The sequence below is a fragment of the Leopardus geoffroyi genome, chromosome C1 (assembly GCF_018350155.1).
Source record: "Leopardus geoffroyi isolate Oge1 chromosome C1, O.geoffroyi_Oge1_pat1.0, whole genome shotgun sequence".
In the NCBI taxonomy this organism is placed as follows: domain Eukaryota; kingdom Metazoa; phylum Chordata; class Mammalia; order Carnivora; family Felidae; genus Leopardus; species Leopardus geoffroyi.
The window spans coordinates 2,864,903-2,890,000 of NC_059328.1; the positions used below are offsets into that span (position 1 = coordinate 2,864,903).

The 25,098-nt window shown below is 57.0% G+C and overlaps 1 protein-coding gene across 2 annotated transcripts in view; it reads left to right on the top strand.

Annotated features, from left to right (window-relative positions):
- The window catches only part of AJAP1 (adherens junctions associated protein 1), a 122,078-nt gene that overhangs the window by 57,515 nt on the left and 39,465 nt on the right, over positions 1-25,098 (top strand). The window lies entirely within an intron of this gene.

Below are 25,098 nucleotides of genomic sequence, written 5' to 3' on the forward strand. Positions count from 1 at the left end.
CCAATGGCAGAGGACCTGACTTCCGGGCCAGCCTGGGGGTGAGATGCGAGCACACTTGCTGATGGAATCGGGGATGTTTGGAGTCTTCAAAAACCCTCAAGGGTGCAGCCCTGTGGAGGGGTGGCTGCGAGACTGGCCCGGAGTTAGGGATCACTTTAAACAGCAGAAGAGATTGAGGTCAGGTGTAAGGAAGGTCTTCCTGCGGTATCCGCTGAGGTCCTGCACACTGATTCGGGTTGGGGAGCATCTTTTCCCTGGAGACGGCTTAGCAGGTGTCTGGGGGATGGGGGTCAGGAGGCACGGCTCTGGTTCTCCTGCCTCCGTTTACCCTCGGTGCATATGGACGGTTACCATTTCTTGGCCTTCAAGTATCTACTGCAGCGTGGTTTTGTTTTTCGTTCTCCTCCTGTGCCTCCTCTTCTAGTTGCTTCTAAAGGCGTAGCCCTTGAGAACCTCCCAGGCCACAGCTTGTCCACAGGGTCAGGCATGCACTCAGCTTCCTGGCCCGCTGAGGGAGAGTGCAGAGTCCGGGACCCTGTGTTCCTACCTGCCTCCAGCTTCCTCTGCCTCTGTGGGGGCCACGGCCCCACGCCCACTGGGACCAGGGTGTTCACAGGTCAGATCTGCCCACACACCTCCTGGGCCAACGGTGGTACTTTTTGGTTCATAAAACAGGATGCAAACTGCAGGGTGTCAGCACGAAGGGGTGAGGGTGACGTGGGGCCTCCTCCAGCCCCCCGTTTCTTTGCTTCTCCACATCCTAAGGGCTTGGGCTCCGCAGGCCCCACGCAGGCACTCTCAGGACCCAGGGGGCAAAAGGGTATCGCTCCTCGGGGTCCGTCGGCTGCATCGGTGGTTTTCCTGTAGCTCTGGCCTTGGTCGGGAGTTGCATAGGTTTTCACGGAGTGGGTGGCTTTTGTTCCATGACCTACTTCCTGCCTTCACCTGGTCGAGAGAACTGCAAGTTTTATTCTGAGCAATTCTTTCCTAGAGAGCAACATATCTATGAAAGCAGGAGACCCATCTCTGTCTCAAAGCCAGGGGCCGGGGCCAGGCCCCGGGGACGCAGGCTGTGGGCTCGGAGCACTGCGGGACAAGGTCTGCAGACTGTCACAGGCCATCTCCTGGGCTGCTTTTGCCCAGTCACTACAGACATGCAGCCCGCAGTTCATCATGTCTGTGCTGGGCACCCGAAAGCAGTTTACAAAGCATTTGTTTTTACCTCAGTAAATTCACAAGGCATCCTCATAACAGAAGGCGGTGCTGCCTGCGTTTACTGTCATGCCCTCTACATACGTCACTTACCGCAGAGGCACAGCTGAGAAGACGTGTTCCCATTGATTCCAAATTACATTTGTTATCACTAAAAGTTAAATGCTCGGGACAGCATCAGAAGGCTCACCAAATTAATTCACAGTACACTGGATGTTACTAATCCAAATCGACAGATGCTTATCTTGGAAAAGATTTATGGTTCTTCATAATATAATCTGGTGCTAGATTAATTTGTTTAGCAAAACAGATTTCAAGGGAGGGGGAATATGTGTGTTTGCTTTTAGTGCAGAGAAATGTGAATTCTGGGAAGTGATGCAGGATGCTGAGAAGGGGTGCCAGCGGCCTCAGCATCCCGGCCAAACAGGGCAAGACAGGAAGTGCTGAGGTGATGCCTCAAACTGGGTGTGTTATGGCCCAGCTGGTCCTGTGTAAGTGGCCCAAGGCCAGGCACGGAGAGCCCAGGCAGGAACCCTGTGAATCCCCTTGTCCTGGCAGGCACCAGACATGGGCCTGGGCTCCCGACTCTTTGTGGAGCATGACAGCTGCTTGCGCTTCTCAGGAAGAATTCAGGCTGCAAGGGTGGTCTTGGGGGTCCCAGAGCTGTGGCCCGAGACACTGTGCGTGCCGTGCACAATTAGCGATATGTGCGTCCAGACCTCAGATCGCCCGTGAATCTGGGCTTTGCTGCATGGAGCTGTGTGACCATGGGGGAAGTTCTCATCTCTCTTGGCAGCATTTTCTTCACCAGGAAAATTGAAGTTTAGAAACATCTCTTCCAAACGATTGTCATGAGATTCAGTGCGTCAACACCAAGCACAAACTCAGAACCCTGCCCACACTCCAGGTGTTTCTATACCCAGCAAGAGTACCTCCAAGGAGAAGCTGGCAAGTGTCAAGGGCAAACAGGCTGCCAGGGACATGGGGATCTTCTCATCTCAGACACTCCCAGCTCTGCCCACTCACTGCTGAGGGTATCGCAATGGGGAGAATTAAGGTTTGGGGAAGCGATGTGAAGAATTTGTCAGGTCAGTTCCGTTGGCCCAAGGGGCGTCTTTGGAATCAGGTTTGGGGGAGTTGTGAGTTTTTCTTTTTGCTTCTGTAGAGAGATGTTTAGAAAGGGAAAGTTACATTTGCCTGCCTATCCAGACTATAGATGTCAGTGGGCATAGAACAGCAGATGGCTGGAGATTTGGGGCACTCTGAAATCCCTCAGGAGCTAACATTACATAGAATGGCATCGTCAAACAGTCCCTCTCCCAGGGATCACCCTGTAAGTGAAGAGAGTGGGAAGCCTCTCCTAGGTTTAGCATAGGGAGTAAGAGTGTCTGCCTTCAAATTCTTGGCTTCATCTCCAGTTAGCTGTGTGAACTTGGGCAACTTGCTTATCTTCTCTGTGCCTCAGCGGGAATTATAGAATTAGCCATTTTACAATGTTGTAAAGGTTAAGTGAGATAGTATATGCCAGGTGGTCAGTACTTGGCATATGGTAGCTGCTCATTACATGTATGTTGCTGTTATATGATGGTGATAATGATGGTGGTGATGGTGATGATGGTGATGATGATGGTCATGGTGTTGATGGTCCTAGTGGTGGTGATGATGGTGATGATAATGATGATGATGGTGGTAATGATGGTGATGACAATGATGATGATGGTGGTGGTGATGGTGATGATGGTGATGGTGATGATGGTGGTGATGATGGTGATGATGATGGTGGTGGTGGTGATGATGGTGATGATGATGGTGGTGGTGGTGATGATGGTGATGATGATGGTGGTGATGATGATGATGATGGTCATGGTGGTGGTGATGATGGTGGTGGTGATGGTGGTGGTGATGGTGATGGTGGTGATGATGATGGTGGTGATGATGGTGATGATGATGGTCATGGTGGTGGTGGTGATGGTGGTGGTGGTGATGGTGGTGGTGATGGTGATGATGGTGGTGATGATGATGGTGATGGTGATGATGGTGGTGGTGATGGTGGTGGTGATGGTGATGATGGTGGTGATGATGATGGTGATGGTGATGATGGTGATGATGATGATGGTCATGGTGGTGGTAATGATGATATGGTGGTGATGATGGTGATGATGATGGTGGTGGTGGTGATGATGGTGATGATGATGGTGGTGATGATGATGATGGTCATGGTGGTGGTGATGATGGTGGTGGCGATGGTGGTGGTGGTGATGGTGGTGGTGATGGTGATGTTGGTGATGATGATGGTGGTGATGCTGGTGATGATGACGGTCATGATGGTGGTGATTATGGTGGTGTTGGTGATGATGCTGGTGGTGATGGTGATGATGATGGTCATGGTGGTGGTGATGATGACGATGGTGGTGGTGATGATGGTGATGATGGTGGTGGTGATGATGGTCATGATGGTCATGGTGGTGTTGGTCATGGTAGTGATGATGGTGGTGATGATGATGGTGATGATGATGATGATGGTCATGGTGGTGGTAATGATGATATGGTGGTGATGATGGTGATGATGATGGTGGTGGTGATGATGGTGATGATGATGGTGGTGATGATGATGATGATGGTCATGGTGGTGGTGACGGTGGTGGTGGTGATGTTGGTGATGTTGGTGATGATGGTGATGATGGTGATGATGATGATGGTCCTAGTGGTGGTGATGATGGTGATGATAATGATGATGGTGGTAATGATGGTGATGATGATGATGATGGTGGTGGTGATGGTGGTGATGGTGGTGGTGATGATGGTGATGATGATGGTGGTGATGGTCATGGTGATGATGGTCATGGTGGTGGTGATGGTGGTGGTGATGGTGATGATGATGGTGGTGGTGATAATGATGATGATGATGATGATGATGGTCATGGTGATGATGGTTATGGTGGTGGTGATGGTGGTGGTGATGTTGGTGATGTTGGTGATATTGGTGATGATGGTGATGATGATGGTCATGGTGATGATGGTCATGGTGGTGGTGATGGTGGTGGTGGTGGTGATGATGGTGGTGGTGATGATGGTGGTGGTGATGATGCTGATGATGGTCATGGTGATGATGCTCATGGTGGTGGTGATGATGGTGGTGATGATGGTGGTGATGGTGGTGGTGGCAGTGGTGGTGGTAGTGATAATGATGGTGGTGATGATGATGATGATGATGATACTGATGATGGTAGTGCTGGTTATGATGGTGGTGATGGTGATGGTGGTAATAATGATAGTGGTAGTGCTGGTGATGCTGATGATGCTCATGCTTATGGTGATGGTGGTCATGATGATGATGGTGGTGGTGATGGTGATGATGGTGACAGTGATGGGAATAATGATTGCTATCCTTGTGACGATTTGCTATCGCCAGTTTGCTGCAACATTTACTGCTCCATTCTGGGGTCATTTGATGAGGTCATTAGATGAGGTCCCACATCCTCATCCCTGACCTTGGTGCTCTTTGCAGAGGCATAGATGGCACTAGCTAGGAACTGCTTGGGATGGAAAATCACCTGGCTCAGGTTCACCGAGGCATTCAGCTTCAGCCTCACATGGTGCTGGCAGAGGGTGAGTGTCAGATGGGGCAGAAGTTCACTTGAGGTCAACAGAGGAGGGATCCCCACAGCGAAGTGCCATCTTCCTGAGACAGCTCTCTTGCCGGTCATGTTCTGAGTCCAGGATCACCAAGTCTCCTGGGAGAAAAACACAAAGCCATTTCCTGGGCTTTAATCTTACAACTCATCAAGGGAGTTGTGGGGAATTCAAGCCACCTGATTTTGGTTATTGCACTTGCCCACTGTGGGTCTCCTGGGCTGTGGGTGCTTGGCATCCAGCTAGTACTCTGAGTTCCTGGACCTGATGTTGCTAGACCTTCCTGCTGCCACCTGGACCTGAGATTTTCCAGCCTGCTCAGATATATCCAGTGCTTCCCCAGTGTCCATGTTCATAGCTCTCAAAGGTGCATCACCCAGGAGGGGCCAACAAGCCCAGTAAGGTCTCCATTGTCATTTAAGATCTGTGTCCATTTGGATCAATCACGTATTTGTGACAGCCAGCAGCTCAAGGACGAGATGGCTCAGGTGTCATGGCAGCTCTGCCTGGTAATTTTTACGTTGGAATTCACTCATGCGTTTGTGGGGATGATTTCCAAGTTGCTTTGTCCTTGTCACCAGGGGCCTTTGCTGTCCTTTAGGTGTGTCGGACTGTAAGCACAAGGGACCAGCTGGTGTCACCTTCCCTCACACTGATGGTCAGCTGACCTGGACAGCAGAGCAAGTGTCATGCTGGGAAATACCTTCTAAATACCCGGATGGATGTGGAAGGGAATCGTGAGCCGCTGTGGTGGGAGAGACGTGCTCCTCTCCTTCTGTTTAAAGCAATGATGGTGGTTTAAATGCTGAGCCCCTTTTAATTAACTTGCTGGGTGTTTGCTACCAGGGAAGTGAATCCGTCCTTAATTTAAAGATATTTGAAGCAAATGACTCATGAACTTCAAAAGTTTTGAGTGGCTTAATTGGGATAAGAGCATCCATGAACGAATGAGTGCCTGGAGCTCGCTGAACACCCCACACCCTGCAGCGCGCGAGGCTGGGCTTCAGGGTCTGACGCGGGCTTTGGAGTGGATGCACCGTGGTTTTGCGGGGCCACCTGTTGTGGCCCAGGTAGGACCGCGTGCGTCTGCCAATGGCTCTCTGTGCCCGGCCAGCCTCCCTGAGCACGCCTCTGCTTTGGCTGAGCAAAGCCGTGTTCGCGCCGTGTGGATAACTGACCTCCGGCTCATGAAGGCAAGCCTCGGGATCTTCTGGAGGTGACTCTATCACCAGCTTCCTCTCATTTCCCTGTCATGCTCCATCTGACCGCATTCAGTGCTTCCTCTGCTTCTGTGTTTCCCCCAGAGCCTCCTCCTCCTCCCTGGAACAAGTTAGGGGTCAGGAAGCCTCTTGAGCTCTTGGGGGACTGCGGTGCCTGCCCCGGTGCCCTTTCTCTGCGGGAGCTGCCACATTCAACTGCCCAGGGCCGGCTTCCTCCTCCTGGCCCCCGAGAGCTACAGGAAGAGGCCTGAGCTGACACTCCTGCACCTGGGCACCGGTCTCCCCTAAGGGTGGTGGATGGGATGCTGGCTACTCAGGTCCTGGGGGGGGGCTGCAGGTGACACCCCCATGCAGGACGTGTCTTCCTTATATCAGGCACTTCGCTAAACACTGGAGTGATAACAGACCCATTTGATTTACGGTGGATTGAATTTATGGTTTTCATCCACTCACAGGGGAATGATTCTAAGCGTAGAGATTAAATATTAGACAGAACATTATTTTTAGAATTATTTGACGATGTGGAGAGGACCGGTTTTGGAATTTCTGGCTTCTGATCTGCCGCGCAGGGAACTGTCAGCTCCGTACTTGGTTGATATGAAATACTGCTCTTCGGGGCGGGGGGAGGCGTGAGGGGATAGAAAGCCTGGTCCCTTGCTGTCTTTTCAAGGAGTTTAAAATCTATTTGGGAAAGTCAGACAGGGAAGGACACAAGCTTGCACAAGAGAGAAATGACAGCGAAGGACAGGAGTGGAGACGTTAGAAAGCCCTGGCTTAGACAATTGCAGTTAGTCTGGAAACCCAGTGAAGGAGGAGGGGGCCGGTCCTGGTGGCCAGGGCCCCTGCTGGGTTTCCTGGAGAGTGAATGAGGCTGGTCCTGACTGACCCGGAATGCATGCCTGGGCAGGACACCAGGAAGGGCAGGTTACGACGCAGAGCACGGGCTGGAGACCAGAGCTCCTGGAAGCCCAGAGGCCTGCATGGCAGAGGCAGCCCAGCGGGTGACCTGGAACTCAGTCTTCTTACATCTGGATGGGACACTGGACGATAAAAGGCTTGAGGGCTGACCTCCAGCTCTGAAGGGCCATAAGAACGTTCGAAGCCCTGTGTTCCTTCTGCCCACAGCTAGGAAAATGGTCTTGACACACTCTGCCCATCTCCCCACCCCCCCACCCCACCACCCTTGTGTCATCAGCGAAGGGGAAAGGCTGGCGAGCTCCAGGCAATGAGCCCAGCAGTTCCCATGCACGGCAAGCGCCGGGGTCGGCGGGGTGGGGGCGGCCAGGATTTCCCAGCTGCCAGTTGGGAGGGTGGGAAGCCACCTTGCCCTGAGTGGGAGAAGTCACCCAGCCCACCCAGGAGCGGCAGGGTGTCCGACTTGAAAAGCCCCACGTGCGCAAACTCGCTGGGAGAAGCACGGCTCTCACCCTTGCAGCAGGTGAACTCCAGTGTGCCCCAGAGGTCATTGCCTGGTACTGGAGGCTCAGCCAAGGTCATAGGCAGACGCGTGGTGGACATGCCATATGGTCAGACGAGAAGACAGGCCTCTGGTCTTGGCTTTCAGTGTGGTTCAGTGAACCTTGGCCTTAGAGTCTGTTGCTAGGAGGTGATGATCAGCAATAATAGAGGATTAAGTTTCCTTTCCAGAACTTTCCGTCAGTAGCAGGGATGCCCAGTCTGTTTCGGGAGGGGAAGTGGGGTATCTGCCGAGGTGACTGTGCATGGGACGTGTAGGGGGTGAGGCTGGTGCTCAGGGGAGCCCTGCCTTGACCCAGGCCTGACCCAGCCCCCGGCTGTCCACCATCATTGGCCATGCCCTGTGACCTCAGGGGGTGCTGGCTCCCACCTCAAAAGGTCCTTCTGAGATGTGACTGAGTTTGGCCACGTGGAAAGCTGGGACCCCGGGCATGCACAGACCCCTTGGTCTGGGGCTGCGTCGGGGGCTGCGTTGTGCTGGGGAAGAACCACTCCTACTGTCTCCTTCAGCATCCCCCGAAGGGGAGGGTTTGGGACCTGCAGGTTCCTGGCCAGTTCATGACCTGTCTCTGTCCCAGAAGGATTTAGGCAGTTGGACCCACCAGGGAAACCATCAGCAGAACTCTCAGGACGCACTGGGTCAGCAGCCTCCACGTGTGGCTTGTGGGGGCACCGTGTCCGGGGTCCCGGCCTCGGGGAGGGCTGGCTGCTGGGGCGCCAGTCAGCACGTCCTTTGCCAGGGGCCGGCTGGTTTCTCTGCAGAGTGTCCCCTGCACATGTGCCTGTAACGGAGCCTGTCGCCAGACTTGTTCTTCGTTCTCCGTGTTCTCCAAACTGCCCTTGGGAGGCACTGGGGCTGACGCTCAGGGAGGGGAGCCGGAGCCCTTTCCGTGCCGCCGAGGGCCCCACCTCAGCACACAGCTCTGCTGCCGGAAGCCTCAGGGTGTCCTGAGTGGGGGCCTGAGTCCAAGAGGAAGCTGACTGCCTTATCCACTCCAGAGTTCTTGGCCCATATATGAGGTGCCGTGATGAAGGAACCTTCTAGAAGTTCCAGGGAGGCCTGCCCATCAGCAGAGCCCATGCCAGGTGGGTGGAAATATCAGATGCCCCCACCGTGTGGTCTTCCATTCTGGACAGTCTGGCAGCTCGGGCCCCAGCCAGGACTCCATGGATGTGTCTTGGGGCCGAAGGCAGGGCCTCTGAGATCCACGCCTGGGTCCCCTTCCCTGTTCCCACCTCTGACAGCAGGGGAAAATCGGCATCGTCTGTGGAGTGGGGGCAGAAAGGCTGGCACTCTAGAGCCAATTCCCCGCCCTTCCGGACCCAGGGCCCCAGTTTACAAAGCATGTTGGTAATGCTCCTTTTTGCTCACTTTCAGGGCACCTTTTCAGAGAAAGTATAAGCTCCTGAAACTGAGGGTCCTCTAAACTCAGGTAATGCCTTCACAGGGACATAGAGAATATATGAAGTGATGTATGATAATGCTGGTCTGTGCACGTCTTCATGGTGAGGGAGTCAGAGGCTGGCCCCGCACCCCCATGTGGCATCACCAGGAACTTGAGGGCCAGTCAAGCTAAGACAGGTATGTCATCTGGGCACGGGGGACAGGTGACTTTTCGAAACGGTGAGCGCTCCCGGCAACATTTGGGACAAAAAAAAATAATACAGCCATCTTTTGATGTCCATGGTGGTTGTGTTCTTGGAAACTTCGGTGCTTATTAAAACCGTGCAGAAAATACTCTGGGTCTGCACATGGAACAGAAGGAGGCTTTCTGGGCTCAGAGCATTTATAGCAGGAGTGAACAGAAGGACGTTCGGAGTTCCACGGAACAGCACCGGCCGTGGGTGAGCACGTCTGTCCCGTACACGCAAGGCAGGTAGCGTCCTGGCCCCACGCAACTAATGTCAGCCCCTGCGACAGCCAAGAGTGTCCCCCACATTCCTAGGTGCTGCCCCCCCAAGAATCTCTGTTTTCATCCCACCCCTGGAGACGGGTGGCCGTGCCCTCACCTGCACCTGCACGCTGTGCACGAAAGGACCAGCTTGTGTCTGCCTGTGAGCGTCCTGGGGCCGAGGCAGCAAATTGACACAAGGTGGGAGTTTGAAACAATGGACATTTGATCCCTCACAATCTAGAGGGCAGAGGCCGGCGGGGGCTGCATCGCTCCTGCCTCTTCCAGCTGGTGGTGGCTGCGGTGCTCCCCTCCAGCCTCTGCCTCTGTCTCCATACGGCATCTTCCCTCTGTGTCTATGTCTCTCCTCTTCTTATGAAGACACCAGCCGTTGGATCAGGGCCCACACCCTGAGCACCCAGGATGGTCTCATCTTGACATCCTTGATGTCATTGCCTCTGCAAAGTTCTTTTTTTCCAAATCAGGCCGCATTCACAAGCTCTGGGGGTTAGGACGTGGACGTATATGTTCCATGGGGTACCTGCAATCCAGGAGGGGCTGGGGGTCGGCCGTGCCACGGGGTTTCCTCCAGAAGCTGGGAGAACTGCAGACCCCCCAACTGTCCCCAGTCCTGGTGCTGCTAGAGAAGGTGGAGGGCGGGTCTGGGGAGGCCAGTGACCCAGCCCTCACCCCCACTCCCCTTCACGAGGCTGGGGCTGCTCAGAGGCCCTGGGAGCCACTGGGGCTTGGAGAAAACGGAACCTCCATTTGTATAAAATGCTTTGTATGAATTGAGCTTGACAAACAGTTCAGAGGTCAAAGTGCCTGACCTCTGGTTGGCCTTGGACCCTGAAAATCCATCCATCATTCACTCACTCATCCATCTGAGATGTTTCGAGCACCTACTATGTGGCAGGCACCGCGGTTACATGAGAAGACAACTCACAGTCCCTGTCCCCTCTGGGGGCAGCAGACAGATGGACGCTCACGTGGAGACATAAGAACCACTTCAGGTGCCCGTGTGCATGGGGAGGGTACCTGCAGGGCGTGGCAGGGAGCTGATGCTTTAGTGGAGACCAGATGGTGGGAGGAGGAGGTGGGAGGGAAAAGGAGGGTGGTGGCCAGGAACCGAGGTGGACCGAGTGTGGCAAATACTGGGGGGCTGGGGCGTGGGGCCACGTGGCCGGGGGCAGGGGAGGTAGAGGTTGGGCAGCGGCACGGTCTTCATGTGCTTGGAGGCCATTGTGGGGGCGATTGTGGGGTGAACAAGGGAGTGGCCTGGCCTGTGGATGCTCCTGAAGCCGTGAGGCTCCAGGAGAGAGTGGGGTGAGAGTCCGGCTCAGGGGGGGAACAGGAGGGTGCACGGCACTTGCTGAGGACTTGGGTGGGTAACACGAGGGAAAGAGAACAATCTACAAGGCTTCCCAGGTGTGTGGTCGGAACTTGTGCCTTCAACATAAGTGGTGCCTGACCTGGGGTGGGTGCAGACTGGAGAGGGCGGCCAGCGGCCCCCTGGGCCCTGCTTCCCTGCAGCCTTTGCATCAGCTGTCAAGGGGGGACGTCCATGGACTTGTGTGTGTGCAGCTGGGGGAAGGTCTGGCCTGTGGGAGTCTGTGTGCTGTCAGAGGTCCTGTGGATAGTTGAGATCACCTGGAGGGAGTGTGGATGGCATGAAAGGGGGACAGGGACAGAGGACAGGGCCCCAGAGGGTCCCCAAAGCACAAGGAGGGATGTCTATGGAGGAGGAAACCAGGAGGGTCATCCCATGGAAACCTGGAGCATCTCACAGAAGAGGAGGGGAGAAGGAGGAGGGGAGGGATGAGGAAGGAATAGAAAGAGGGAGGGGGAGGAGGTAAGGGAGGAGTAGGAGAGGGAGGAAGGGGGGGAGGACGGAGATGGAGAGGAGGAGGAGGGTGGAGGAGAAGGAAGAGGGAGGAGGAGGGCGAGGAGGAGGAGGACTGGGAGGAGGGGGAGGACGGAGATGGAGAGGAGAAGGAGGGGGAGGAGGGGGAGGAGGGAAGAGGAGGGCGAGGAGAAGGAGGGGGAGGAGGAAGACTGGGAAGAGGAGGGGGAGGAAGAAGAGGGGGAGGAGGACTTGGAGGAGGAGAGGGAGGATGGAGATAGGAGGAAGAGGAGGGAGGAGGAGGAGGTAAGGGAGGAGTGGGAGAAGGAGGAAGGGGAGGAAGGGGAGGAGGGGGAAAAGGAGGAAGGGGAAGGAGGGGGGGAAGGATGGAGATGGAGAGGAGGAGGGGAGGGGGAAGAGGGGAGGTGGACTGGGAGGAGGGAGGAGGAAGGAGAGGGGAGAGGGGAAGGAGGAAGAGGGGGAGGAGGACTGAGAGGAGGAGGGGGAGAACAAAAAGATGGAGAGGAGGAGGGAGAGGGAGGATGAGGAGGAGGGGGAATGGAGAAGAGGAAGGGGGAGGGGGACTGGGAGGAGGAGAGGGAGGATGGAGAGGAGGAGGAGGAGGGAGGGGAAGGAAGAGGGGGTGGACAAGGAGGGAGGAGGAGGGTGAGGAGGAGGACTGGGAGGAGGAGGGGGAAGATGGAGATGGACAGGAGGAGGAGGAGGAGGGAGGGGAAGCAGGAGGGGTGGGTGAGGAGGAGGGAGGAGGGTGAGGAGGAGGAGGACTGGGAGGAGGAGGGGGAGGATGGAGATGGAGAGGAGGGGGAGGAGGAGGGAGGGGAAGCAGGAGGGGTGGGTGAGGAGGAGGGAGGAGGAGGGCGAGGAGGAGGAGGACTGGGAGGAAGAGGGGGAGGATGGAGATGGACAGGAGGGAGGGGGAAGGGGAAGGAGGAGAGGGAGGATGGAGAGGAGGTGGAGGAGAAGGAGGAAGAGGAGGAGGACTGGGAGGAGGAGCGGGAGGATGGAGATGGAGAGGAGGGAGGAGGAAGGGAAAGGAGGAGAAGGAGGATAGAGAGGAGGTGGAGGAGGAGGAGGAGGAGGTCCTGAATCAGGGCTCCCAGGAAGCAAGAGGGATGAGCACAGAAGTGACCATCACCTTTGTCCTCCGTGGAGGTTTGACAAGAAGGCGCGCTGGGTCACGTGGGGAGGCAGCAGGGACTGTGTTGAGGGGCTGGGCCAGCGGGGATGGGGAGGGGCTTGGAGGACCCTGGAGGCAAAGGGCAGTTCTGCTGCTTCAGGCGTGTGCGCCTGCGGGCGTGGAGGTCCGGTCCGCCACGGGGTGACAGTGGGCGCTGGTCGAGCGGAAGCAAAGTCCTCGCGCGGGAGGAGGACTGGCCGCGGGGGTGCGGGACGGCTGGCACCTGCGCATGCGCAGCTGAGCTAAGCGCAGGGCAAGCTGGGCTCTTGGAGGGAGCAGGAGGCGGTAATGAGAAGGCGGTCTGTCTGGGAAATCCCGTTTTCCTGGCAGCACACATTCCCCCTTTCCACTTGGGAGGCCCTGCGTGCGTGGGAGGAGCCAGTGTGCTCCAGGGGCGGCGCAGAGTGGCCCTGGCCTGCAGCGCCTCTGTCCCCAGGCGGGGGGCAGCAGGTGTGTGGATTCCACCTCAGATGGAGATGCGGGCATGTGGGCCAGGACTGACGGGTGGGACGGGGGTGTCTGCGGTCGGATGTGAGCCCCGGGGACCCGGGGCACGTGCGGGGGCCTCCTGGCACCTGGGAGGCTGGGCGTGGGAAGGGCAGGGGAGCTGGTGGGCCTGGCGCTCGTGCAGGGGGCCGGGGAGGTCCTGGTCAGGGGCAGGAACTGGGTGTTTCTCTCAGTCCAAACAGGAGCTGTGGGTGGGCCATCCCTGAATGTGCAAGCTGGCTGTGTCCCCTCATCTGCGGAGGCGACCTCGGTGTCCTCACCTGGGCGTGTAATGGGCGTGTAATGGGCCAGCATGGAAGCATGCTTCCAGACATGGCCCTGTACCGCCTCCTGCACCCGTCTCCTGGGGCCACGGGACCAGCCCTGCCCCGCTCAGACGAGGCTCTTAGGCAAGCACCACGGGATGCCCCGAGCATCGTGGGGCCTTCCTGCGCCGTCTTCCTCCCTTCCCAGGTGCAGCGGGGGCTCCTCCTCCGTAGCAGCCTCTGCCGAGGCCGAGGGGTTGCAGACCTGGGGGACGACCGTCCTGAGCACACCCACAGCAGTCTCTAAGCGGTACCAGGACTGGCCTTGCTCCTGGCTGGGACTTGAACCCAGACTCAGAAATGAGGCTCTTTTGGGGACGCGCACTCCTGGATTCTTTGTCTCCATTTCCTGGCATTTAGCATGACTTCTGTCATTTTACGGCCACTTGCTCAGATGTCTGCCCCCCAGCCCCACCACCTAATACTAAAAACAGCAAAGACCACCTGCGTGTTCAGCGCCTCCCCCGGCGATCGCCCAGCCTGGGAGTTCCTTCAGGGGCAGAAACAGACCTCCTGCCCCCGGATCCCCTGCCCCCTGTGGCCCTGGCCCCTGGCACAGCTCCTGGCCCACAGCCGGCTGCACGTGGTTTTCTGAACAAGTTGTACAAAATGCAACTTCTGTATGAATTGTTCATCGGGGTGAGATGCCGTGCAGGTCTGTAGACCTTTAGTGACAGGGAAAGGGGACATGGAGAGGAGAGGGGAGACAGGGTAGTAACGTGTCATTCGTTTGAGAGTCGCCCAAGCCCAAATTGAGAGAATGTGCCACTTCTCCCGTGCAGAGCCCCACACCCCGGTCTCCATGCCCATGCACACTGGGGTTGCGTGGGCAGGAGCTGCTCAAGACCCGCCCGCCGGAGTCCACACCACACGCGTGGGCGAGTGTGGGGAGCATGTCCGGCTCATCCAGAGAGAGCAAAGCAGCCACGTCTTGGAGAAGAGAGTGAGGCTGCCAGGCTCCAGGGAGCAGGGAAGCTGGGAGCCACTCAGCCGGGCCAAGGCTAACGGGTATATGGGGTTCTGCAGGGGACACCATTCAGTCCACAGTCCTACGTGGAGAGAAAATGCACTCTGGTCTCCATGGCAATGGAGGGGAGCGGCGGGGCGCAGGCCATGGAACCCCGTCGCGGAGGCTGTGAGCTTGACCTGCTTGTGAGCATGTGTGTCTTTGGGGGGACACCACTCCAAGGCCCGTATCGGAAACTCGCAGAGGTCAGGGCTTGTGTGTACTCTTAAGATACCTGCTCAGTACTTCTCCTTTCATATTTCGTGGGGGGTGGGGGAAACCTTGGTAGTTGCAGTTTGGGAAGTTTCCCTGGGAGCCGGTGGCGGGGGGGTTGGGGGGGGTGGGGGTGGGGGAGGCAAGCAGTCTGCTTTCTGTAGCTGAATGGGGCTTGTCACGGGGGAGGGGGCTCCTGGCCGGGGTGGCAGGCTTGGGGGCCCCAAGTGATTCCCCAAGTCTGGGCGGGAGGAAGTGGCCAGATTCCATGTTTCCAAGGGTTTTAAAGCCTCAGTAAAGGCTGCTTGACTTCAGTGAGGATGAGAGAAAACGGACGAGAAGAGCAGAAGGGGGCCCCGTGCTGAAGCCACGGGCTGGGCTGTTCTCCCCTGGGTGTCTTCAGCTCTGCTCCCCCCGGATGGAGATTCCCGGTGAAAGGCCCAGGGAGCCCCCCGCCACCGAAGCTGTGCGCACAGTGGTGCCTGAGGCAGTGGTCTGTTCTGTGGCGAGCTGCTGCTCAGACCTGGGGTCCACACTGCTCCCACCACGCCAGGTGGTCCTTCCCAGACTCATGTGAATGCTCTGTGATGGCTCCCCCTTTGTCCCTCTCAGCCCAGAGTCAGGGTGTCCAGAGTAAAGACCACCCCAGGCCCTGCCCTCTGCGTTTTCAGGACTCCAGAGTGTGTCACCTGTGCCACCACCCCTCCCATAAACTCATGGCTCCCTTAATCAGTATTTCTTGCATGGCAGCAGAGAACAGGTACTCTCTGGCCCCTCCCTGCCCTGGCCTGTCTGCCCCATGATTGCCACCTCCTGATAGGTGCCTTTGTGGGGTCCCCTCTTCTGCAGCGTGAACAGGGCTTGTGACTTGCTTCTAACTAGTAGAATATGGCAAAGGTGACAGGTGACATTATCCTACAGTCACTTTATAGCATACAGGATGCACCTAGCTAGCAGACTCACTAGGCAGACTTTCATGCTGGCCTAGACGAAGCAGCAGCTTGTGGTGGGACAGCCTTTCAGAGGCCCATGGGCCAGGGGACTGTGGGAAGCCTGTGGGAGCTGAGGATGGTCCCCATCAGCAGCCAGCAAGAAGCCAGGGCTCTCAGTCCCACGGCTATGAGGAAATGAATCCTGCCAGTACCCAGGATAAGCTTGCAAGTGGGTTCTTCCCTTGTTGGACTTTCAGATGAGAACACAGCCCAGCAAGGGAGGTACCAGGAGCCTCAGGCAGTGGGGCTCTGTGTCCCCCACTGGACACCTCTGGAGCCCAGGGTCTCTGAGACCCCAAGCAGAGGACCCAGCAAAGCCACAGTGGGACTCCTGACCCACAGAAACTGACATGGTCAGTAGGTTTGAGTCTGAGTCATTGGTTACACGGTATAGATGACTAATACAGCCTGGAAGCTAGGGAGTGCCAGCAAGCGGGTGTGAATGAGGGAGTGAAGATTGTTTGGGTAAGTCGTGGTCATGGGTGACTGGCCCAGGTGGGCCACCAGGCCCTGGCCACCCTTCACTGGCCAGTGTGAACCTTGCCTCAGTCAGTTTGGAGAGAGGGACCAAGCCCTTGGAAACTTCCATCTTGGGCACAAATGACTGTGCCTTTCTCCCCACTGAGTTTCCTTCCCACCTGGAGCTTGGGACCTACTCCTCCTCTGACCCAGCCTCCTGGGGGTCCTGTCATCAGTCCCTCACTGGGCCTGTCACCTGGACATGTGGGCCCTCAGAGTGTCTGCTGGCCCTCAGCTCTGGCCGCAGATGCCCTGTCAGTCTTCCCGTAGCCCTGATGTCTATTGCCCCCCGCCTTCCTTCTAGCTCAGGCTAGCATGGGGCCCATGGCTGTGCTGTGTCCTGGGAAAGATCATTGAAATGAATTATACATCAACACCAGAGATGGATCATTAATTAATAAACTCAGCCATCTCGACTTCCCACCCGTAAATAGCACCTACAGTGAATGAATAAGCAGCCTGGCTCCTGGCCTGGATGTTGACAAGTCTTCCCTTTTCTGGAGGCAGGGAGACAGATCAGAGCGGGAACAACGCTGGGCAGGATGTGTGTGTCCCCGAGGCTGTCACTATGCTAACCCAGATGCACTGACGGTCCAGCAGCAGGGTGCAGGCCTCTCTCGAGGTGGAGAGCCACCTGCCCACAAGCTTCATGCTCAGGCCCCTCCCACGCGCTGGGTGCTCAGGCCCCGCCCACACGCTGGGTGCTCAGGCCCCTCCCACGCGCTGTGTGCTCAGGCCCCGCCCACACGCTGGGTGCTCAGGCCCCTCCCACGCGCTGGGTGCTCAGGCCCCGCCCACACGCTGGTGCCCAGGCCCCGCCCACACACTGTGTGCTCAGGCCCCTCCCATTAACCTTGTTCTCAGGCCCCTCCCATTACCCTTGTTCTCAGGCCCCTCCCATTAACCTTGTTCTCAGGCCCCTCCCATTAACCTTGTTCTCAGGCCCCTCCCATTAACCTTGTTCTCAGGCCCCTCCCATTAACCTTGTTCTCAGGCCCCTCCCATTAACCTAGTGCTCAGGCCCCTCCCATGCCCTGGGTGCTCAGGCCCCTCCCACGCGCTGTGTGCTCAGGCCCCGCCCACACGCTGGGTGCCCAGGCCCCGCCCACACACTGTGTGCTCAGGCCTCTCCCGTTACCCTTGTTCTCAGGCCCCTCCCATTACCCTTGTTCTCAGGCCCCTCCCATTAACCTTGTTCTCAGGCCCCTCCCATTAACCTTGTGCTCAGGCCCCTCCCATTACCCTTGTGCTCAGGCCCCTCCCATTAACCTTGTTCTCAGGCCCCTCCCATTAACCTTGTTCTCAGGCCCCTCCCATTAACCTTGTGCTCAGGCCCCTCCCATTAACCTTGTGCTCAGGCCCCTCCCATTACCCTTGTGCTCAGGCCCCTCCCATTACCCTTGTGCTCAGGCCCCTCCCATTACCCTTGTTCTCAGGCCCCTCCCATTAACCTTGTGCTCAGGCCCCTCCCATTAACCTAGTGCTCAGGCCCCGCCCACAGGCCTTGTGCTCTGGCCTTGCCCATATGCCCGAGCTCAGGCCCCTCCCATTAACCTTGTGCTCAGGCCCCTCTCACTCTTTGTATGTGCTCAGGCTCCTCCCAGAGCCCTTCTGGCTTTGGTTTCTGGCTGCTGGGCTCCGAGCTCCCTTTGGGGATGACCTGGCTGCACTGCCTGTTCGCACAGTTCCCATGTGGTGCCCGTGAATCATCGCAGCGCGTCAGCTGGAGCCAAATCAGCGCTCCATGCAAGAGGGAGGGAGGTCTTTTTGTTTAGGTACCTGTGAGGTTTCCTGGGGTGCCGCGGGCCAGACGTTTCTCATCCCCATTGCAGAGGTCGGAGGTCCAAGATCAAGGTGTCGGCAGGGCTGTTCCTAACGAGGCTGCGAGAGAGAACCGGCTCCAGGCGTCTGTTCTCGCTTCCCGTGGCGTAGGGTTCGTGGGCTTGCAGACGGCCATCCTCTCCCTGTGTCCCTGCGTCGTCTTTGCTGTGCGCTTCTCCGTGTCCAGATTTCCCCTCTGTAGGGACATTGGTCATTTAGATCAAGGTCCACCCTAATGACCTCATTTTAACTTGATGACGCCCTTAAAGACACTATTTCCAAATCAGGTCGCATTCTGAGGTCTGGGGGTTTAAGACTCCAGCACATCTTTTGAGGGGAGCACAATTCCACTCATAATGCTTGTCATTGGATTTAGGGTTACCCAGATAATCCAGGATGATGTCAGCTAGAGACCCCTAACTCTGTCACATCTGCAAAGACCCTCGTTCCAAATAGGGTCCCTTTCACAGGTTCTGGGGGGGGGGTAGGACCTCATCATCTTTGGAGGGTGAGCAAAGTTCAACCCTGAAAGTATCCCCCTTCTTCCCGCACCCCACTGCCAACCAAATATGGCTCTTTTGTCTCTGAGCAAAGAAATTGTGTCAACAGACAGGGCCCTTGTGACCCCACGGGAGCAGAGCCTGAGCCTGAGCAGGGAGGGGCTCTTCGCCCACAAGAGGAGAAGTTTCTGGAGTTTCCCCTGACTGCACGTGGATTATTTAGCATCTTATCGGAAGAGGAGACGGGGAAGAGAGGAGGCACATGTGCTGCCGTGTTGGTGGCAGAGGTTTCTTGTAAAGTTTGATGTTATTGTTAACTCTGGCTTCAGGGGGAAAAATAACTCACAAGACGCTGAAAGAGAACTGTGGACAGAGCCGCTCGGCGCGGCTGCTCCAGAAGCCAGATTCATCTGCAGCGTACCCAGCCTCGTGCCTGAGGAGGAGGCGGTGGTGGGAAAGTGTTTACCTCCCTCTTGATCTTGTCTCATTTTTACAAATTTTAAAGAAAAGCAAAAACACAAACCTCTACTTCTGCTGGATCTGTCCGTTCGTGTGGATCGATTCCTGGAAGGCGTGCAATCTTTCCCGCTCACCCAGGTACCTGCATGTCGCAGGCCCTCCCCTCTCTGCAGCTGGAGATGACACCACGGAGCCCAAAGCCCGCCTTCCAGGCCAGAGTCGAGGGGAGACACATCTCTCCCAGGAAGAGAACACCATCCGTTTCCGTCATTGGGCACTGAGCCCACAGCTGCTGGGCTGGAGCAGCCCCATTCCCCATTGAGACATGCGTTTCTCGAACACCTGTCAGGTGCATCTGGGAGTTGGGCACTCACAGGTGCACAAGGAAGAAGAGACACTTAGAGCAACACTTGGCACTCGTCCGGACCCCCTCCTGCCTCTAGTGCTTGAGCAACTCTCATCCCTACCTGGCTGGATCAAACCTTGCCTGCACCCCTCCTTCCCCCTAAGTAAGAAGCATGTTGCTTCTCCCCTGGATCTTCTCTCAGTCTCACTCACAGATTCAACTTCCAAAGTTAAAAGGAGATTGAGATGGCAAAAGCTTTTACCGTGAGAACATTTTATTGCTCGTTCTTTTTTTCTAAGTAACTGAAGAGCTGACATGCTCAGACTCCTTCAAGATGCTGTCATCTCCGAGCAGCTCTGCAGACTTTCCCTTTGCATTTTTCAGCACCCCCAAAGAGTTCAGAAAAGTACAGGATATCAAAGCATCCCATTGTTCATGTTAAACATATACAATTTAATTTGTCAATTATACCTCGATAAAACTGCAGGGCATGGGGGGTGGGGCGAAGAAAAGAAAGCTACAGGATGAGGTCGGCAGGCAGGCGGGGGCCGTGGGAGAAGCTCAGCCCGCAGGGAGGATGTCCATCTGGTCAACCCTCACGACTTCAGACTTGAGGGGACAGCTTGAGAAGGAGAAAGAGGCAGGTGCTAGGAGGGTCCACGGTGACTTACGGAGGCCCCGGCCGAGCAAGCTCATTCTGACTCCCTTGCTGTTTGCATGGAGCTCGGAACAGGCTAGCACCTCTGGGACAAAGACAGAGATGCTCACACAGTGGCCTCTTTGCCTGGCAGTTTCTAGAGAAAAGCCAAGGTCACACTAGGCTCCTGGGGATGCCCTCCTCTCCTCCCCCGCCCCCGGTCCCACCTGTCCTGGGAGGCTAGGGGCTCATCTGCAACCACTCTCCTCTCCATGGTGCCCATCCCCCAACACCCCTGCCTGGAAGCCGAGTGCCTCTCCTAGTCTCACTGACGGGGGGACGGGGTGCCCCCAGACGTTACGAACGGAAGCAGGATGTGCTTTTGGAGAGAGAAGCTCCACCAGGAGGGAGGGGATGGAAGTGTCCACAGGGCCAGCGAACACATCTTCACAGGCCTCTGTGGGTCCAGGGACAAGCCTTCTGCAGCCCCCCACTCAAAGAGCCCCCACCCTGCAGGGAGGGGCCGGCTGCCTTCCCCAGAGAGCCTGAGGAGGAGGGATGAGGGTGGTGGTAGGACCCTTGGGGTCTGAGCATGTTGGGAAAGCCATGCAGGCCCGGGGGACCCTGATGCCACATCTTCCTAGGACCTGTCCCTGCTGGGGCCTCACACGCCAACCTGGGTGAGGTGCGGCTGGGGGGGGTGGGGGCAGAACTGGCACCCGGCTGATGGAGAGAAGGGTGCCGGTGCCCTCACCCCCACCCCCACCGCTCTGCCCCTGCTGGGCCTCGTCGGACCCCCTGAGAGCCCTGGGGCAGGCCCTATGGCCCCGGCCTCTGTCACATCTGTAAAATGGCGCACGGTCAGTGGGTGTAGAATTGGACCTGGGTGCCTCCCCGTGGCCCCCTCTGTTCCAGATGCCCCGCAGATGAGCTGAAATAGGCTTCTGGACTCCTCTCCGCCCAGCGGGCTGCCTCAGAGCGTATCAGCATGGAGAACAATTAAAAAGCTGTTAAAACATGGATTTGCACACTGGGAATCTTCATGGGATTTCCTGGCCCCCGGCTGTGGGCCGCCCCCTCCCCAGTCTTTCCTCTCTGCTCTTGTTGAGGCCAGGTCGGCAGCAGGGTCCCCCTGGGCTTGGCTCAGAGTTTTAGTTGATTGCCTCTTTGTAGGAACATTATGCTCCCCCCACCCCAGCCCCGCCCCAGACTGCCTGCACGCCCTGAAGCTCAGATCACACAAGGGAAATGTGAGTCTGCACTTGCCCAAGGCCCCACCTGCCCTGAGAATCGTCATCTCCACATCCTGGGTCTGGAAGCGGGTTCTACAGTAAGGAGAAGTCGCCCAGCCAATCCCATGTGCGTGGTGATCCGTTCAACCCTCCATTCATTCAACCGACCACAAGACACTGAGTGCCCAGCTCTGTGCTGGGGGCTGGGGCCTCGGCAGCAGGCAGAAGAACGCCGGCCCCCGGCCTCATCTAGATGCATCCAGTGGGAGCCAAGTGCAGCCAAGCAGCCACCTACCCTGTTCTGAGAGACCCGATGACGCTGTTCTGGAAGAATGGACCAAGGAGAGTGACCCCTGCTCCCAAGCCTGCGAAGTCCCAATGGGCACGCCTGGGGGTAAGGTCCGGGGTGTCCTGACCCACCCGTGGCCCGTGCAAGACGAGCCCCGTCCCCCTCAGGCGGCAGGGGCAGGAGAAGGCCACTGTGACTTGTGCTATTTCCCTGAGACCAGAGAAAATTCTGGCGTTATGATCTGCCCACACGCCAGTGTCTGTGTCAGAGCCAGAAATAGAACGCAGAAGATTCTTGCTCTGATTTCTGTGCTCATAATTCTAGGGCAAGATGCCCTTACGAAATGTGGATCAAAGAGATGGTGGGGGAGAGAACGGGCTGAACAGAGGAGCGGTTCACGCGAGGTCTGCGTGGTGCGAGCGGGGCCTTGCCATGCACCAATTAGGTCCCTTCATAAGCGATCACGTCCCAAGCGTTGACTCGGCTCAGCCTGGGAAAAACGAGAGTGATTTGCAAAAGTCCCCTTCAGTCGTGACAATTGAAAGCCACACCCAACCCACAGATCTCCTGGACCCCCAGACCTGCTCTGGGTGGAGGGGAAAGGTGGCAGCCAGATGCTGTACTCTTAGAAGAAAGGAGCCCATTCCCTGAGCCCTGGAAAATGAGGCGGGGTCCAGTTTGTAACTCCTCCGATGGGTGGTGTCCTCACCACGAGCCAGGTTCTAAATGTTTGACTTCAATCAAACCTTGTGCACACGCAGCATCTGGGAGACAGGAATACTGTCTTCCTCAGCATTGGAAGAAACAGAAGCACAGAGAAGTTACGTGATTTGCCCAGGGTCACACAGCCTATAAAAGGGTAGAGCTGCTATTTGAACCTGGCCTCAGGGATGTTATTGTAATGCACTGCACTACCCTGGTCTCTCTCCCATTCAATCCTGGCCACAGCTCCTTGGGACATATGGTGTGTGTGTGTGTGTGTGTGTGTGTGTGTGTGTGTGTGTTATAGATGAGGATGTGGAGAACAAGAGAGTAAGGTGTCTCTGCACCCTCTGAGGCCGGGCAGAACCAGAGGTTGAACCTGGACCAGCCTGGCCCCAAAGTCCTGCCATTCCCAGCACCCTGAGCGAGCACACCCTAAAACCTGGAGCGCGCCCTCCCCTGGGGGAGGGGGGTGGTCCTGGGCCTCCCACCCCGAGTCAGACCACTTGTTCTCTGTCACTCCTGCTGTAGCCTGCATGCAGCTTCTGTGACGTTCCCAGGAGGCACCTGCCCCGGGAGCTGCCGGTGACAGTGCTTAGAGCCTGTGATGCGAAGGGGAACAGAAAGTGTGTGACAGGGCTAGGAGAGCCACCTGTGCCCCCACATCGCTGCACCCCCAGGGTCGGCTTTGGGAAACACTGTCTCTTCCCCAGCAGCCTGGAGACCCAGGGCGACCCTGCCACCACGTGGTCTCAGAGCACGTTTGACTTGGGAGGGAGGGAGCCCCATGGGTAATGCTGGATGTGGTGTGCGAGCCGTCTCTGTGGGTTTTGTTGGAAGGAAACAGAAGGCAGCCCTGAAGAGGGGCCCGTGATAGTGGCCGGGCCACCTTTGTCCCCTCCTTCTTGCAGAGATTCTAAGGTCCAGGGCCGTCCTCTGCTTCTGAGGCTGCGATAACCATCACACGTGGCCTCCCGGGACCCTCTTTGCCCGCTGCTCTGCAGTCAGCCCTCTCCCCCCTGCCCACAGCCTTGACTTCCCCTGCCCTGTGCCAGAGCCCCTGACCACAAACATTCCCCTCATACAAATCCTTCCCAATCCCCTGTGGCCAGAAGTAATCTCTTCCTTCCCTCGGTGCTCATGACTGTGTCTCAGATTCCCGCTCAGCCGTGTGCAGCGGGGAGCAGGCAGGGGACCCACCTACACCTGGGATGCACAGCTCAGGTGAGCTCCCCCGGGTCTCTCCCTGGACATGGGGTCCCGGGGCTCCCTCCTGGGTGTGGAATGAGTCCCAGAGGCTCATCCCGTGATGGCTTGTTTGCTTGGCCCGATCAAGCAACACGGCCATCCTGGGAAGGACTGGCTAAGCCTGGAAGAGCTGAGTTGACACGGATGCTTCAGGCAAATAGATGGTTAGAAGCAAAACAGAGTCATCCCAAGCTGTTTCTTGAGGGGAGCTTGTCCGTTCCGTAATGCTGGCATGGTGCACGGAGCGCCTGTGCGCCCGGGGCGCTCTCGTCGGAGCCCAGGCACAGGCTGGGTGGGGGGCCCTGAAGGCAGAGCCCCCGCGGGCTGCGGCGACCTCTGCGGGAGGTCTCTGAGACCCGCTGGGATGCAGGCGGGAGGTAGAGGTGAAAGCGGGCGGGACCTGCACGCAGCCCGGTGACTTAGGGAGGTCGGAGGGGACGGAGGCCCCGTGGGAGGATGGCGATACGGCCAAGGCCCTGGAGCCTTGATGGAGGAGGAGGTGGGGCCCGCCTCAGCGTTCGGACACGTCCAGGTGAAGAGTGGAGACGTGGGGAGGGCCAGCAGTCTGTGTCCCTGGCCCACAGGGGACTAGGTTCCCGTCTTCACTCGCGTGAGACTCCTGGGACCGCCCGGAGCCGGGTGACGCGGGGCTCTGGTAGATTGTGCGTGGCCTCAGGGTCCGCCAGCCCTGGAGCCCGTCTGCCCGGCGCAGACGTTGGGCCCTGTGGACGCCCACGGCAGGTGACGGCCCCACGCTTCTGTGTCTCCCCCGCGAGAATGTGAACCCGAGGCCTCACTGCTGCCTTCCCGAGCTTTCTGGGGAAATAAGTCAAAAAGTTAATTTGATTTTGAACAGATTCTTAAATCAGTTCCCAAGAGGCAGAGATCAATTTGCATTTCATCTCTTCCTGAGTCATCTCGGCTGGTATTTCACACGGGTTGTTGGTATTTTTCACGTCCTCTCACTGCACAGACGTGACCCTCACAGCATATTTTTTTTAAAAAAAGAAGCCATCTGAGGAAGGGGAGGAGGCAGCAGACTCTGAGTTGTACGTGTGCGTGGTTTGCTTTTTCCGTTTTCTTTTGTACTTTGGTGTCTTCTCCTCCGGCCGGAGTGGCCAGTATAGCCCTTGACTTTGACTTGGGTGTTCGGTCCAACGCACCTGTTTCTGCTTCCCGACCAGAGTGCAGGGTCTCCTCCTGAGTTTCTGGCTTCCGAGGGTCTCCTGGGGGTAGGGACGCCCCTGTGCACACTGTCCACATCGGGCGCCCAGCCCCTGGCCCCTGAGACGGCTTCCAGGCCGGCCCCCTCCCCGTGGGCACCCCTGTGCAGCTCACAGACCCTCTCCTCTTGGAAGGACAAAAAGCCCTGACAGGTCTCATGCCCCCCAAGAAACTGAAAGGAGGGACTCCAACGGATATGTGTCTGCACACCCGTGTTCACAGGAGCATGACTCACAATCACCAAAAGGTGGAAACAGCCCAAGTGCCAATCGACAGATGAGTGGATAAACAAAATGTGGCAGATCCATATGATGGAATATTACTCAGCCTTTAAAAAAAAAAAGGAAGGAAATTCTGACATATGCTACAGTGTGAATGAACCATGAGGACATTGTGCTGAGTGACATAAACCAGACACAAAGGGACACATACTGTAGGATTCCGTTCATGTGAGGTCCCTAGAGGGGTCAGTTCACGGACACAGACAGGAGATGGGTGGGTGGGCACCAGGGGCTGGGGGAGGGGGTACACAGCTCGCGTTTAACGGGGACAGAGGGAAAGGTTTTGCAGACGAGCCGCCTGTTAGTGCAAATGCACTTAATGCTACCAAACCTCACACCTAAA